Source organism: Carlito syrichta, unplaced genomic scaffold (assembly GCF_000164805.1).
Source record: "Carlito syrichta isolate Samal-C Ts95f unplaced genomic scaffold, Tarsius_syrichta-2.0.1 Scaffold313017, whole genome shotgun sequence".
In the NCBI taxonomy this organism is placed as follows: domain Eukaryota; kingdom Metazoa; phylum Chordata; class Mammalia; order Primates; family Tarsiidae; genus Carlito; species Carlito syrichta.
In genome coordinates this window covers 314,680-327,888 of record NW_007257113.1, presented here as the reverse complement: position 1 = coordinate 327,888, position 13,209 = coordinate 314,680, and positions in this window count along the sequence as shown.

The window sequence follows — 13,209 nt, the reverse complement described above, 5'->3', positions numbered from 1 at the left end:
CCTGTGCACACGCAGCCTCTAAGCTCCAGGGTTCTAGGTAGGACCGTAGAGACTGGGGTGTGGCCAGGAGCCTCTAGGTACCTAATGTAGATGTGGAGACATGCTCTGGCAGCACCGTGGACCACTGTACGGGGCTCTGCCAGGATCCACCCCCTCACTCAGTCACCCGAGAGCCAAGGTCTTGCTCCACACTCACAGAGGGCCCTGAGAGGGGCGTGGACAGGCGCCAGGGCCCCCCACATGCCCAGATTCAGTGAGAGCGTCCCCAGCCATTGGCTTGGTTGAGCAGCAGCCATCTTCTGTCTCACCTGTTCCACCCAGCATTGGCCGCCAGCTCCAGAAACTCATATTCCTCTTTGATAACATGTCAGGAACCGACTTCCGGGCTTACAGCAAATGGGATTAGTAAACAGACCGCGTCAGAGCACAGGGTGTGGGTGGTTTCCCAGCCCTCCGACCCGTCCTCACCTGTAGCTGCCGCCTTGTGTGGCCAGGCTGTTCTATAGAAGTCCAGCCCAGCCCTGGAGACTGGGGCTCTGAGGGGGTTATGGGTGCATGTGTGCATGTATGTTTGAGTGTGCATGTGTGTGTGTCTGTGTTTGTGTGTGCATGCATGCATATGTGTGCACACATGTGCATTTGTGCACAGGTGAGTGTGTGCACATGTGTGTGTGTCTGTCACTGCATGTGTAAAGTCCCGTGAAAGGCTCAGTGGTGGCTGTCCAGGACATGGTCTGGCTGGAGGTAGCTGACTGACCTGCAGAGGGCCTGTCCTGCAACTCCTGGGCCTGGGGCTGCAGTGGGGGCTGTGGAGAGAGGGAAGAAGCAGAGACCACGAGTTGGAGTCTCATGTCCTCTTGTCCTCCTCTCTAGAGTGGTGTCCTGTGCTCCACAGGTCCCCAATGGGCCACCTCATACGAGGGCCCCGTCCAGGCCCAGAGATGATCTGTGGCTCAGCAGCAGGGTCCTGGGAGGCGTGTGTGTGCACAGTGGCTTCTTGGCTGTCTAACGGGCAAGAGGACTGAGTGCACCCTCAGGGTCTTGCCCCATGCTCACGTTGGGCATGAATGGGAGTTTCTCCTGTGGTCTGTGATCCTCAGTGAGAGGAACTGGACCTCACACAAATCATCCTTGTGGAGAGACCAGGAAAGGACGTTCCAGGCAGTTGAGTCCAGAAGTATACTGATTTTGTCTTCCTCTTCACCAACACTCCTTTACAAGCCATCAGGTGGACCCTGACTTTGTCCTGGGAGAGACCAGCTTCCTGCTGCTACTGTAAGAACTACGGGGGCTTAGTGGCCTGAAACAACACAAATCTGTTATCCTACAGCTCTACAGGTCAGAAGTTAAAGAGTTTCATGAGGCTAAAATTGTAGTGCAGGCAGGGCTGATTCCTTCCGGAGGCCCCAGAGGGACATCCTCCCATCTCATGTCTCTCCAGCTTCTGGAGGCCTCCTTGGCCCCTACCCTTTCTTCAGAGCCAGCGTCTGCACTGAGTCTTCTCACAACATGTCTGTCTGGCTCTTCTTCCTATTTACTGGGACTTTCAAGGACCCATGAGCATGTTGGGCCCAGGGCCATCTCCCCATCCTGGGTCAGCAGATTGGCAACCTTCATTTCACCTGGAGCCTGAATGCTCTTTTCTAGGTAACATGTGCACAGAGTCTGAAGGTGGGGACGGTACATTTGTGGGGCATTGTTCTGCTGGTACAGTTTGTAGTGATGATTTAAGATGCTGGTGATGAAGCAGATGTGATTAGTGTCCAGCCACGAAGCTCAAGGTGCACCCATGTGTATCTGTGTGCAGATCTCCTCTTGAGCGCACACCCTGGGATCATGTGCTGGGAGGGGAATCACCTCTCTGGGAAATTCCCATCATGAGCTACGTGCTGAGTTTGGCTCTATCTCAGGGAAACAGGGAAACTTTGATGTGTGTGTGAGCACGCATGCGGATATATGCACATGCATGCGACCATATTTGTATGCATGCACACACATGTGCCTGTGTGTATGCATGCACGTACATGTCTGTGTGTATGTACGTACACATGTATGTGCCCATGTGTATGCTTGCACACATGTATATTCATGTGTGTATGCCTCATGTGGAAACATGTGTGTATACACGCACAGATGCATGTGCATGTGTGTGCAAACATGTGTTCACATGTGTGTGTGTGATCAAATGCAAATCTCTCTAGAATAAAATGAGGACAGACTGGAGATGGTCTGGGGCTGCAGAAGTCAGAGTCCATGCCAGCAGGACCACCACTCACTTTCCTGCTGTGCCTGCAGCTCCCAACCCTGGTGCTCTGCCTGTGACAGCAGCCTCGGTCTCCCACAAGTTGCCTCATTTGGTCGTGAGGGACTTGGTCCCCTCAGTGTCAGCCCCTTTCCATCTTGCCACTACAGTAGCTCCGAACCAGAATGTGGCCATGAAGATGGAAATGTGTAAACTGAGAGGTCCTCTAATGCCACCCTGCCAGTTGAAGACAGATTTAGGCTGAAGACACCTGGTGCGGGGAGTCTGTGGGTTCTTGTTCCGTGGCTGCAGATGCCTTGTAAGGGCCATACAGGTAGCGGAGGCCATTTGCGGCCCCGAGGCAACATGAAGACATTCCTGTGACGACCGCTCACTCTGTTGCCAGGAGAGGCAGTGTATTACCGCTTGTGCAGGAAACATGTATGCATGAAACACTCAGGGAATATAGCTGGGTTTGCATTGCCATGAAAAGTCAACACTGAGATTAGAATTTGCAAAAATATGATTAAGCTGTGGGACCAGAGCTAGCATGGGAGGAAGTGACTGTAGAGATGCATATGTAGGGGAGTCATTGCAGTGGATCTGGGAACCTGCAGCCTGAAGCTCAGGCTGGGTCTGGTTGCTGATTAGGTGGTGCAGCCAGAGCCAGTTGGCACTCCCAGCTCCATGCTTGCAGCTGTGACCAAGGACAGCAAAGGCTTCTCCGAGGGTTGCCGTGAGGGTGCACTGGGCGACTTTTCATGGTAGTCCCCAGGCTCTCAGGAGCATAGGGTTATTATTTCTATGAACACTCCTCTCACTTGCTGGGTGCTTCCTGCAAGCAGCACGCAGTGCTCGGCCAGGGTGGCCCACTGGGTCTCTGGGCAGCTTTGTAAAGCCCAGTACCCAGGACCATATTCCAGACTGGCCAAGCCAGAGCCTTTGGGAGCCTTGGGGATGTCTTGAGCATGGCCTAGGTCAGGGTGGGCCACTGCTCCACTGGGCCCACAGGAGGGTGGACACAGGACTGGCATGTTCTCTTTCTTTCCAGGAGGGCCTGGTGATGAGCCCTCCATGGTGTTGTCTCCTCAGTGGGAACAGGGAGGGGAGAGGAGCTGGGGTGGAGCCTGTGAAGCAGAATGAATACCAGCCGGCACCATGAGTTTCAGTGCAGGACTCTCTGGTCATCTCACTACGGGTGGGTTTCCAGATCCCATCTTCCAGCTCTTGCCTGTGCAGTCCAGGGACCTTCTCTCCCCGTCACCCAGGGTCTGAGCCTAGGCTTCTCCCTCTTGTCCAACCCTGGGGACAGGGCCATGACCCACACCTCCTAATGCTTCACATACTGGTTGGCGCAGTTTGCACACGAAAGTCACTCAACAGAAAGTTTTAGTGGATTTGCTATTCTTGCCAAATAGGCGCATCTTTCTTTTAGTTCCAAATGTCCTGGTATGTCAAAAGCTTTGGAAACTGCAGTGTCTACTGACACTCGGGGCGGGGGTGGAGGGAGGGTCAGGAACAAGCTGAAGGTGCAGTCAGGAGGTTATGTTATCCTCCTACCCCAGGGGACTGGCTGTGACTTTGATCGAGTCAGTTTGTGTCGCCATTTAGAAAACAGAGATAGTGATTTCTACCATCCTATGACATCTGAGGTTGTAGGGATCTGGGATGGATTTTTGCAAAATATTCTACAAACGAGAGCTATGACTTGAGCTGTGCGCCCTGGCCCCAGGCGAAGTGGCATACCTGCAATGTTCTCCCGGAGACTCTGTACCCGCTGCGTCTGGAGCGGGGTTGGGGCAGGTGGTTTTGCGTGGCTGCAGTGCTGCCAGGCTGTTTGTTTTATGAGTTTCTGAAACTCTTCTTGCCTTGGCATCCCCTGTGCTCCGGGTTTGTGTACTGTGTTTTCTGGACTCCTTCTGCCTCAGTCCCCCTGGCCCGCTCAGAGCTACGGTTGATGCTGACCAGATCCCAGTGTGACTGTGACCCCAGGCACACGGTGCCCTTCACTTGTCAATTTGGGGAATTAATCTCTGGAAGAATGAGCGGGCGTCAGGGGTCAGGCATTGGCGCACAGACCTGCTGGCAGGTTGTGCCCTGCAGGGGGCTAATGAAGACCCACCGGGGATGGGCAGAGACAGCTGGCGCCTGCCTCCATGTTCTGACTGGGCCTGGGAGGCTGTGGGGTATCCGAGAGTCCCTCGACCTGCCTGCAGGAGTCATGGCGTGTCCCTAGAGGGAGTGTGGACTTCACCTCAAGTTGCCCTGCATATCTCTGCCAGGTTACCCTACCCAGACAGGACGCCCAGTGGGCCTAAGCTCTGTTGCCTCAGACTGTCCATGCTGCCCTCCTATGGAGGGCGCTGGAAGGGTCACCAACAGAATGTCCTTTCTGCTTAGTTCTGTCACCAGAAAGTCCCTGACAAAGCACAACGTGTTTTTGGAAGAGAGACTGTCAGGCCCGTGTCTTGCCAAGTATACTGGAGTGAGTGTTCCCAGCTTCCTGGAGCAGGAATGGAGGCCCGGGGAAGGACAGCCAGTGGGCTCTGCACTTGTGTCCAGGTATCCTGCCTAGGCAAGGTGAATGCTGGATGTCACCACACAGCTGTTCCCAGTAGCCATCAACAGGTACCTGGAGATACCCAGTGTAGCGCCAGTGGTTATGCTGGGCCTAGAAAGACAGATAGAAGAAAGGGGATGGGATTAATAAGAGCTGTGCTTGCGGAGGGACCCCAACAAGGTGGATGAGGATGCCCTTAAGGTGCCCGAGGCCTGGGTGGGTGTGGACACTGGAGGTGCCTGAGACCTGGGTGAGTGTGGACACTGAAGGTCCCCAAAACCTGGGTGAGTGTGGACACTGGAGGTGCCTGAGGACCGGGTGGGTATGGACACTGGAAGTACCCAAAGCCCAGGTGACTGCAGACATTTGAGGTGCCTGAGACCTGGGTGGGTGTGGACACTGGAGGTGCCCAAGGCCCGGGTGGGTGTAGACACTGGGGGTGGCAATGTCATCTAAGTGTCCACAGTCTCACCAACTTTTGCACTCATATGACCACACCATGCTGGTGAGAGGGACTCATGCCCATCAATGCCCATCCCCTAGAAACATCCTGTCATGATTGTGAAATGCACTTTGGTGGGTTTAGCAGGCAGAGCAATGTTCCTGGATAATGTCCATGTTGCAATGACCTCATGGGAACCTGAGTGCATCAGGGAGGATCCTGTTTCCAGATGAGGTTTTGTTCACAGGTGCTGGCCAGGACATCACTGTCTTGGAGGTTCTTTCTACCCACAGTCCTCTAGAGGCTGCACTGAGGTTCATTTGCTACATCCTAATCCCAACGATATGAGTGTGTGTGGGTCCCACCTACGACACTCGTGGCTGCTGTTATGGCAGCAGCAGGAAGACTGGCGGGCAGGTGAGCTGTGCCAGCCTGTCTTGCAGTCCCAGCCCCTTCCTGGGCCTGAGCCTAACCTGGGCCTGCTGGGTTTCACCCTCCATGTCAGGAAGAGCAGGAAGTGCACTCTCACTGCATGGGTACAATGGGCCCCCTCCTACTCCTCAGAGGACATCCCTCTTCTCGGCCATATGTGTCCCTCTTGGCCCTGCCCTGTTAGAATGTCCTCCTTCTGAAGAGTGGCATCCTGCTTTGCTGGGATTGCCCTGGGGCCATCTGGAGGCAAGCTGGCTCCTATGGGCTTGAGGGACGAGGGATGAGGGACAAGGGGCTCTCTGAAGACGGGGTCTGAGCTGCCCCTCACTAGATGCAACCTGGGACTGTGGCCTGCTGGGGACTGAGGCCTGTTGGGGACACTCACATCGGAACAGCTGAAAGCCTGGGCTGAGCACACCTGCTGGGGGGGGGGGGGCGAGCAGGGGGAGCGGGGTGCCTTCTGCTCCTTCGAATGACAAGCACCACTTTCCCCTTCCAGCCAACGGGGTCTGGAAAACAGGCGTCTCAGACCCGATGATCCATCATTCACTTAATTAATTAGGGGCACGGCAGACACTGGCCTCCTAATTGGAGGCAGGTGAAGAGTGCGGATGGGCACACTGGGCACTTCTCTTGTCTCTCAGGGGTCTTCTGCGCCGGGAGGGAGAGGACATCCAGGCACAGCCTCGTGGCTTAATGAGCTGTACGGTGAGAGGGAGGCTTGCTCCTGTGGTCACCCGCTGCCCGTGATTGCTGGGTCTCTGCCCTGCTTTCTTCCAAAGTCACTCTGTGAAGAATGATCCTCTGGGGTCCACTTGGGGACAGCACCCCAAGAGTCAGTCAGGGACTCATTCACCTTCTCACTACTTCTCAGACTCAGAGGGTGTGCTGAGTTTAATTTTGAAGTGATCACTGCCTTTAGTCAGAGATGATTCTGCCCACATTTGCCTGCAGATTCTGGGATGTTGTGACATGAAAAGTCAGAAAACTGTGGTTTCCTCTTGCAGCACACGTGACCTTGAGAGACGCCGTCCCCTGGAGGAACTGTGGTTCCATCTGTCACAGAGAACAGTCATGTCTACGGAGAAGTGTGTTTCGAGACCCCCAAGTAATATAATGTGTCTCAGTGTGGTTTGCAAATGTGGCATCAGAACACAAGTTGATCACCACTGATGCTTAGTCTCATCTCATTTGATACAATGGGAATTCACTTGCTAGGAAATGCTGGTGCTATTCCTCTTCCTGGCTCAGACAGTGTGAGGTCTGTCTTTTCAGGCACTCTTCTCTGGGACCCTGAAGTTTGCCTACTTTCTGGATGCTCTAGGAAGACTCCATGTCACTTTCTTCGGTTTTTCCAGCATTCAGAGCCTGCCACATTCTGTGACTTCTGGCCCCTGCCTCCATTCTCAGAGCTTGCAGTGGCGGGTCTGTCCCTCCCCTGCTGTCTCTCTCTTGTCCTCATTCAGCTTCCCTCTGTAGACCCTGGCCTCTCTCTGCAAACCCTGGGACTACACTAGACTAATACAGGATGTTCCAGTGCAGCGCCCAGAGCTGTGTGAGGTTTTCTTAGCTTTTCTTCTGGGTAATCTGGATGAAATTCTCCTGCTTTATTGCTGACACTCACTTCAGGGCCCGACACGAGACCGGCCCTGAGTGTCATCTTTACCTCATAAGGGTCTTGGCCTGTTGGTCACGGAACAAGGCTCTGCATACATGTCATGATGTGAAGGTGTCTGGGGCCTGCCCTGGAAAGGGCCCACGGGTCTCTAGGAGACAAGCTTACCCACACTGCCAAAACCATCGATGGATGGTTGTGTCTGTGCATGAGTCTCACCCTGAGGAGCCCATTAGATGGGAATGACAGCCATGGAGGTTTTGGCTCAGCCAGAGGGTAGACACAAGTGTGGGCACAGGAGAAGAGCAAAGGCAGGGCAGAAAGAGATGCAAGGACCATGCACCGACGTGGGGAGTGGATGTGTGGGGTAACCAACCACATGTGTGGACTTTGGGTGTGACCTTGGCTGAATGCTGGTGCAGTAAAATAATCATGGGTCCTGGAGTCCCAGGGTGGGACTCAGGGAAGAGGCTTTCCAACCATCTGGGTGCAGCATTTCACTTTTTAGCAACAGGCAGTGACACTGGTGAGAACCAGCAGAGCATGCCTGAGAGGAGGCCTCCTCCGGCCAGGCCTTGTGGGGGAAGCAGAAGTTTGTGGGACAGAAGCCAGGAGGGCATCCCAGGGAGGGAAAAGCAGTACTTGAAGGGTTGGTACTGAGCCAAGAGCATGTGGGGAGGCTTGGTGGACTTGGGCTGCTGGTGGCTGGGCTGGGCAAAGCCTGACTGGACCAAGGAGCCCCCTGTGCAAGAGCAAGTGTTCAAGGAGGTGTGTGGTTCTGGATCTCTCACCTGTGGTTTGGGAGCTTGTTGAAAACACACAAGCCCAGGGTTATGCTGATGGCAGTAGACAGAGTAATGTCCCAAGATGTCCACTTCCTAGTCCCTGGAACTTGGGAATGTGGCCTTCCTGGCAAGGGAGACTCTGCAGATGTGATTAAATCAAGGACCTCAAGGGCAGGGGTCATCCTGAAGCGTCAGTGGGCCCATGTTGTCATGAGGGTCCTCATGGTGGGGAATGATGGCAGAAGCAGAAGTTGGAGAGATATTCTGTGGGGACAGAGGAAGGGGCCATGAACCCAGGAACATGGCGGTCTCCAGAAACCAGAAGAGGCTAGGACGAACTCTCCCCTGAGCCTCCAGAAGGAACCCACCCTATGACACTTTGGTTTTTACCCCAGTGAGACCCATGTCAGACTTCTGACCTATGAGCTTTAAGACGATACGTGGATGTTAAAGTCACTGAATTTGTGAGAGTTTTTGCAGTAGTGAGAGAAAATAATGAACTTACAGATGTTTATTTAGTAGTTTTGGAGGTGGGTGTGTTTTTTATATATTTTTATATATTTATATATTTTGGGGTGATTCTGATTCACCCCAAATCTGAGAACAACCACGGCATAAATCCAAAGTCAGATGAGGTAGAAAGTAGCAAGGGGCAGGACTGGAAGCTCGGAGGGCAGGATCTCTCTCTGTCTCCTCCCTGGTGGTGACACCCAGCCCAGAGGTGAGCCCAGCTGATAGTGACACCCAGTCCAGCAGTGGCACTTAGCCAGAAAGTGACACTCAGCTTGGTGCTGACACCTACCCTGGCAGTGACACCCAGCCCAGTGGTGACACTTGGCTCAGCAGTGACACTCAGGCTGGCAGTAACACTCAGCCCCTCAGTGACACCCAGCCAGGTGCTGACACCCAGCCAGCAGTGACACCCAGCCCAGCAGTGATATGCAGCCCGGCAGTGACAGCCAGCCTTGTAGTGACACCCAGCCCAGCACTGACATCAGCCAGCAGTGACACTCAGTCTAGCGGTAACAGCAGCCTGGCAGTGACACCCAGCCAGTGTGTGTGCACTGGGCCTAGGAGGGAGGAGTAAAGCAGAGAGATTTTAAGGGCTTCAACTCATTTTACTTTATGAAAAATTAAGTCAAATGATCCTGGGCTGCTTGGTAGTGTTCACACTTGAAGTGGCAGATTGCAGCAGGCAGGATCTGATGTTAATCTGAACTGACTGACCATTCAGTCCAAATGATGATACCCTGCCTACGAGAGGCCCAGGTGAGGCATGGTAGGTGGTTTTCTCTTCTGTAAACCTCATGGCCAGCACCACCCCTCCCTGCTCCACCGCCCCCAGCCCCCACTGCAGCAAAGACTGACTCTTCAATGCAGTAGCCTGTGTGGAACTCGTGCTCTGGCCCTTACCATCTCTGGCTGAGTTCTACCCCATTCAGCCCATTGGCATCTGCAGGGGCTGTGGAAATTGGTGGCTTCTCCTTGAAGGCGTGGCTGTGCTGGGAGATGAGGCAGAAGCAGGGCAGCCCTTTGGGAAACCTGCCACGGCCCATCACCAACTCTACCTATAGTGCCAGGGCCATGCCCACAACTCTGCCCCACAGTGGTGGCTGGCATCCCACCAGACCCGCTGCCTTGCGTGGGTGTCATCTCCTCTGAGGATGCAGGGAGGGGACATTTCCTCTGCCCCGTAGGTCCAGACTCCCTGGTTAAAGCAATTGCCTCTGTCCTAGAGGGATGACGACTTTTTCCAGGAACATGGTGGGAAGATTGTTCTTCTGGAATGAATACTCATGCTCTTCAGAGTAGGGACCAAATTAGCCCTCGCTTCTCGGGGCCTAGGAGTCAACTTCTAATTCTTTGGGTTGGAAATTCCATCCCAAGCATATAATTACTTCTCAGATATGCTTTACCCTCTAAATGGGCAGACACCATGTCCCCAAGCCTGTCTCCTGATTAGAAAGGGATCCCACATCTCACAAGTTTGCCAGGTGGCCCCTTTCCCTTCGGATCTGGCACTTGTGACTGTAAGCCCTTTGGGTCCTAAAATAGCTATGCACCCCTTGCTGCACTTTCGGACTCAGCAGGACCCGCATGTAGTTGGGAAGCAGAGCCGCCATCTCCGTCTCCTGTGGACCCAGAGCACAGCCCTGGGCCGTGATCTCTCCAGATCTGTTTGTTCTGAGATTTCCAGGGACAAAGCCCACTGACCCACAGGGGAGAGATGGAGAAGCTCTGCCCAGCACAGAGGGAGACATTGTTTCCATGGCGGCCAGGCAGACAGCAGGCCCCACCAGGCCCATTTTTAGAAAGGAATGTGAGGTCAGAAAGGCTGTATGCTGTCTTCAAAGCCCACGTCCACCGGCCACCTTCTCCCTGTGAGGCCCACAAGGCTCTTGGTGAGGGGAATGGGCTTCCCATGGGCTCAGACTTTCTCCAGAACTTGGGATGTGTGGAGCAGGACACACCTGTAGGGCTCAGTGGGCACCTGGCCCCGTGTCTGCTGGGAAGTGCTTGGAGGGGTGAACCTTTTATGGGTTTGGACTCCAGGGTACAATTGTGAATAATAAATAGGGTCTCTATAATCAGAAAGCTTGCAGAGACCATGGACTCATGCCACTGCTTTAATTCGTAAGGGAAGACACAGATACAGAGAGACTCAGGGGCTTCCTCACAGCCACAGGTAAGTTTGTGGGACCTTGCTGTTTCAATAGGTGACAGTGATGGAGTTCCACCTATGGCCAGGCTCTGGTGCCAGTGAGAAGGTCGAAGGCACTGGCCCAGCTCAGACAAGCCCACAGCTGAGACTGCGGCATGCTGGACTATGCAAGACAGTGGTGGCTCCTCCTTGTCAAGGGCATAGGGCAGGGAATGCACAGGAAATCTCAGGTCTTCTGCTAAGGACAGTGGATCCTGGGGAAGGTTCTCCTGTGTGGGATGTTTACAGTCTTACCCTCGTCTCAGAGGGGTCTGGGGGAGGTAGACTGAGGAAGGAGGAGTAAGACCCTTACCAGCAGACCCCTGCCCAGGGCTGCTGTGCATGCTTGGCATGTGCTGAGTTCTGGGACTGAGGAAGGGTCCTACTGGACCCAGGCCATAGGGGTCAGGGGATAGCCCCTAAGAAACCTGGAGAATGTTGGCTTTCTCCTGAAGGCCTGACTTGAGGCCCTGCCCAGGGACCGTGGCCATCTCTGACCCAAGGTTGCATGTCCTCAAGCCATAGAAGAACAAAGCATGCACCCGAAAAGGTTGAGGAACCCAGGAGGGCGAAGCCGGGTAGATGCCATGGATAAGGGTGTGACCATGTGGTTTTGACTCAAGGGTGAGGCCGGCATCAGGGATAACCTGCCCATAGGCCTAGGCTGGGGACAGGGTAGGGATGCATGGTGTTGCTGGCTTGCCAAGGCCTGGGTCTGTGGGAGACCAGACGCCAGACCCATGCACCCTCCAGCTGCACCAGCTTGTCCAGTGAGCAGTGGCACTTCCCATGGCCTCTGGCCGGGAGCCTGTGCCTCATGAGGATGGAGGTAGGCACAGTGGGGTGCCCTGTGCCTGGAAGACAGGGCCCTCCTCTGTGGATGCCACGGGAGCCTCGGACTAAGGATGGAAGATCGGGCGAGCCTGCCTCCAGGCAGCCCCTGGGCAGTGCCCTAACTGCACAACTCCTATGGTTTGTTGTGGGTGACTGGTTAAACAGTGGGACCTCCCCTGATGTTGGAATCCACTGGGATGGGAGTGGGGGGAGAGCCTTCGACAAAACTATGAAGGGTGGCAAGGGGGTGGCCAGGGGCATTGTGGGGGGAATCGTGGGAGATGTCAAGGGAGCGTTGTGGAAAAGCATCAGTTTGGGAACCCTGGGGGCTCCCCAGACATGGAGGCATGCTCTGCAGGTCCACGGGGTAGCAGGCAGGCATGGGAGATGGCTGACTGCCTGTCTCACGTGGGCAGCAAGGCTGGAAAACCATCTGAATCTGATCCTGCAGAAATGACTTCCCAAGTGGCTTGGTTTACATGGGGAACTGGTTTGCTATTATTTCAGTCCCTGGCAGGATGGAGACCCATGGTGCAGGGTCCATCTCACAGCAGCCACCCAGCCTGAGTCCTTCAGCAGAGGTGGGCCAGGTGGGCTCAGTGGGCCCTGTGTAGCCAGAGGAACCAGCTCTTGGCCCCTGGGTGGCCCCTCCTGGTTGCATCTCCAGACCCAGACTTAGAGTGATGCCAATCTGAGAAGAGGTCAGTGGGAGACACTGCTTACATGGCTGCACCACGCTCAACTGAGGTTGCAAGTTCCTGCTTCTGGAGCCCGTGGCTCATTTGCTCCAGCAGGGCAGACCCTCAGGAGCTTGACATTCCCGTTCATTTGTGGGGAGATTATTTCTGCCGTAACTGGCCTATCTCCACACACCAGTCCTGCTTTGTGCCCTCTCGGCCAAGGTATTTGAGGTTTGGCTCAGCAAAACAGGCCAAAAACAGACCCAAAGACAATCCCACCAGATAGACCACCGCAGGACGTGGACTCTGTGCTGGCTCTGAGGGCGGCTGGTGACAGGACTTGGGTCGGATGAAGTATTTTCTAAAGACATGTCTTGGCTTGCTGGTCAGAGAGGGCTGTGCTCTGAGGCGTGGTGGGGACCCAGGGAATCCCCTTGGGAACTCTCACCTGGCCTCCATTCCCTCTTTAGTTTTCTGGAGAAATTACATCTGCACTCTCAGGCTGTTCACACTGTGCTGCTTTAAATGGTGCCTCAGTTAAAGATGAAACACAATAAAATTAAAGGTGGGTAGGGCAGACAGTTGGGCCCTCAGTTCCCCACGCCCACCAGTCCCAGGCTGCAGGTGGGAGGGACAGTCTTCTAACTTGGTTGGTGCTCAGCATCCCTCGTAACCCTGAAGTGTTGGGGCTGGAGACCCTGAGAAAGCCCTGCTCTCCCATTGGATAAGAGTTGTGGACTCAAGGCTTGCTCTCTGTCCTGCTCTGCAAAGAGGGAGTTGTGGCTACATGGGAATGTCACTTCCTGCAAAAGTTGTGGACTTGCCCCGGCCCCAGTGTCCCTCATTCTTGGCTGCACTTGTGACCGGCATGCAAAAGAGGACCTAAGAGGTTGTGGATACAAGGAGGCTTGGGGGAGA